A 4,151-nucleotide genomic window follows, 5' to 3' on the forward strand; every position below is an offset into this window, starting at 1 on the left:
TTCCCACTGTCCCTATCTACCAATGCTACGAGGAGGATCGCCGAAGGCTCTGTCCTCGACCCGAGCTGTACTGCTAACCGGCCCCAGACATCGGACGGCGAACTTGAGCGTCCCCCAATTCGCGTCCCTGCGGCCTGTGGCCCGTCGGCTCGGGTCGACGGCATCCACCCACTTTGCCCGAAAATCGTCCGCATCCGACTCGTAGACATCTGCGCGCGAACTATAGGCAACCCGTCAGGAGAGAGCCCCACCTCCGGAACTTCTCCTCGAACAAAGACAGGAATTAGGGTCTTGCAGCTCAACATGGACAGAGACCAAACTGTCAGTGGTGAGCTGCGAGAAAGCGTAAACAGGCTCAAACCTGATGTAGTCCTACTTCAGGAGCCTTACAATAAATTAAACCGGGGGGAGTATTTCTTTACAGACATAGGCAGAACGATTAGGCTAGTAGCAACTAGAACAGAAAAACCATGGGCAGCAGTAGGCGTGGCAAACCCCAATTTCGCGATCCTCTACATAGAACAGCTTAGTAATACGCACTGCGCGTGCGCAGAGATTAAGACCCCTGGCTTCTCCTTCTTCGCTGTATCGGCATATTTCCAATACAGTGAACCAATCGAGAAGCACCTCAGCCACCTCGAAATGGTGCTCTTCACGCTGAGAGGGAAACGCGTCCTGCTTGGTATTGACACCAACGCAGAGTGGAACTCCTGGAGCCCACGTATCCCCGACATGTCCCGATTGCGATGGAAAAACGGAGAAAAATTGGCCGACTTCATTCGCCAACACAAACTCCACATTGCAAATAACAGGAATGATCTTCCCACATTCCAAAAGGGACCCAAAATTTCGTACATAGATGTAACCTTGTCCACTGGGCAGATGGCCTCGTCCATTCACCAATGGAGGTTACTAGATTCTGAATTCAAAAGTGCCCACAAAGCCGTCATATTCACGCTCGACTCTCCGGCTACCGAGGTCGGGCTCGCAGAAATGGGTCCAACACGTTTCAATACGCTCAAAGCGAATTGGGACCAGTTCGACACTGAACTGAAGAGCCTTCGACTCGCAAAGCTGGCGAACCTTGCGCTGACGAACCCGGAAGAAGTGGAGCACATGGCAAACACACTCACTCAGGTACTTACTGAAACCTGTGAGTTAACCATGCCAAGGAAAACTAGGTTTAGAAAGTCCAACCCATGGTGGACAAAAGACTTAAATAGGTTGAAGCGTGAGGCCTACCGAGCTAGGCGTGCGTGCCAGGGGCTGTTGAAAGCGAATCCTGCATGCCACCCACAAGCGCGCGGGAAGTACAGCGCCCTCTTGCGTAAGTACTCTCGCGCCGTGAGAAAGGCCAGGAATGAATGCTGGAGAAACTACGTCACATCGCACGGAAATTCGAATCCCTGGGGAACCGTATACAAGCTCCAGGCCGGAAAAATGACGAATGAGAGGGCGATTAGCGCACTCCGGTGTGACGACGGTTTCACGCTCGACATGGAGCAAACAGCCAGCAGGCTCCTCGCGGTGCACTTCCCGGCCGATAGAATAGAAGATGACACCCCTGAACAATCCAACATTCGAACCGAAGTGGAAACTCCACCTGACACAGATGATACTCAGGCCTTCGTGCCACGAGAAGTCATCAATTCGGTCAGAAGATTCAAAAATAACAAAACCCCAGGCACAGACCTAATAGAGGTCAGTGTCCTCAAACGAGCCGTGCAGGTCATCTCCGGCGAATTCACTAGGCTCTTCAATGGTTGTCTTGAGCACGGCGTCTTCCCCAAAACCTGGAAGGTGGGACTCGTAAGAGCCATCCCGAAGGGCCAGGGCAAGGATGCAAAAGATCCAAAATCATACAGGATGATTACTCTTCTCTCTGTTCAAGGCAAACTCTTTGAAAAATTGCTATGCAACAGATTCATGCCCAAAATGCTAGCTGAAGGCAAAATCTCCGACCGTCAATTCGGCTTCTTACCGAATCGGTCATGCGAGGATGCCATCCTAGCACTCCGCGAGGCTGTGAAAACATCCCCTCACAAACTCGTCGCTGCCCTCAACTTCGATGTGACCGGCGCATTCGACAATATCTGGCGTCCGATAATGCTCAAAGGACTCAAAGATAAAGGATGCGCAAAGAACATCTACAGGGTCCTCCTTAGCTATTTTCAAGACAGGATCATTACCCTGTCATGGGGTAGTGGCCAAACCTCCGTACTGTCCGAAAAAGGATGCGCCCAAGGATCCGTTATCGGACCCTTCGGGTGGGTTATAGGATTCGACTTTCTTCTCCACTCCCTCGAGGAAGTCCTGGGATCGATGTTCGTCGCTTTTGCAGACGATCTATCGACCCTGCTATGCGCCCCGAGCAGAAAGGACCTAGAAACCCTCGGGAAATCCGTAGTTGACACAATCACCAAATGGTGCAAATTGGCCAAATTACAGATCAATGAACAGAAAACTGAGGGAATTTTCCTGAAGGCTCTGGACATTGACAAGGCCCCAAATAGTGCTCGGACGGAAGTTAGGAACGAACAATCAGCAGAAGAAAGTAGGCAGGTAGTTCGCGTAGAAAAGAATAAGTGGCCAAGTCGCGACCCATGCATCAGACTAGGATCAGGAAACATAAAATTTAAACAAAGCGTTAGATATCTTGGCGTTCACTTCGGAAAAGGTTTTAAAATCACCCCCCACTGCACATACCTCAAAAACAAGGTCTCCGACCTGTTTGAAAACTTGAGGAGATGCGGAGGAACCACTTGGGGCCTCAACTTCAAAACTCTCTCCATCATCTATAGAGGAGTCTTTACCCCCACTTTAGCATACGCGGCAGCTGCGTGGGCTGATCTCATTACTAATAAAAAAGAGCAAACAGATGTGCTCAACTCTGCACAGAGATCAGCCCTCGTCAGAATAACTAGGGCCTACAGCACAACCTCCCTAGATGCTGTAGGAGTTTTGGCAGGAGTCATGCCTTTTGACATTCTCTTAAAAAAGAGACTGGCCTGCCACCAAATAAAACTAGGAAAGAACGCCAGGATCGGGAAACTAGAAATTTTAGCTCCACTTAGTCTTAAATCGGAAAGGGAGGCCGCGGTCGCGAAAATTGAAGAGGAAGCTCTCACCATGTGGCAAAATAGATGGGACTCATCTAGCAATGGTAGAGACACGTACATCTTCTTCCAAGATGTACGCAAAAGACTAGCTAAAAACTGGATCGCCCCAGGCTACTACAGCTCGCAAATCCTCACTGGCCACGGCAACTTCCAGACATACCTGGAAGACTTTAAACTTGCCGCGCGAGGCACATGCGAATGTGGCGGAAGGGATTCAGTTTGGCACCACCTTCTCCGTTGCCCTGAATGGGCCACTCAGAGACAGAGCCTCTCTCACCTCATCGATAGATGTAGCAGGCAGAAGGCGGCACGAGCTCTCGTGAAAACGCCAGAAGCATTTAAACTGCTCATCAACTTCGCTAGGGAAACTATAGGAATCAAAGAAAAACGCGAGCGCGAAAGAAAAGCGATAGAAAACGCGACGAGACAGGCTCGGCAAAGCGAACGCCAGCGAGAAGCCAAGCGTCGTTACGCGAACGTAGAAAGAGGTTAGATGAAGGTAGACAAACTCTTCGACCAAGCGTGGGACTGTAGTCATCGGCAACCCCACGGGTAATGCCCAAGCCCCAACAACCTTCGTGGACCAGCTTGGGAAAGGTCGAAGAAAGAGGGATGCTGATCCGGAACGAATGAGAAGAGGGAGAGAAAGAGACATGGAGAATGAATGAGGGTCACTTCGACCAAAAGGCTAATACAAAGCCAGCGTGATAGAAACCCCAAAGAATGAATGAGATAGGGACTCAAACAGGGTCAAAGGGGGTCCAGGCGGGACCCCGCGAGTGTGCCGCCGCGAGGTTCCCCGTGGGTGCGATGCTCTCTCATCCGTGAGGTGGCATCGTAGCGAAAGCACTCGTCCCAACCGATTGCAGGATCCTGGCTGGAATCTCGATTCCGGCCATGAAACTAGCAAAACGGAACGATCCAATGGGCGACCGATTTTTCCGGGCTCAACAGCTCCCTTGTCTGTGTTTTCGCCTGGGTGGTGGATAACAAAGCGAACTGTGTATGCACTCATGTGCGAGGAAACAGAAA

At 50.9% G+C, this 4,151-nt stretch overlaps 1 pseudogene; it reads left to right on the plus strand.

Annotated features, from left to right (window-relative positions):
* LOC131674836 (large subunit ribosomal RNA) overlaps positions 1 to 53 on the plus strand; it is a 2,794-nt pseudogene extending 2,741 nt beyond the window's left edge.
* The last annotated feature ends 4,098 nt before the right edge of the window (positions 54 to 4,151 follow it).

This window comes from Phymastichus coffea, unplaced genomic scaffold, assembly GCF_024137745.1.
Source record: "Phymastichus coffea isolate CEN01 unplaced genomic scaffold, Cenicafe_Pcof_1.1 PCOF00313, whole genome shotgun sequence".
Taxonomy (NCBI): Eukaryota; Metazoa; Arthropoda; class Insecta; order Hymenoptera; family Eulophidae; genus Phymastichus; species Phymastichus coffea.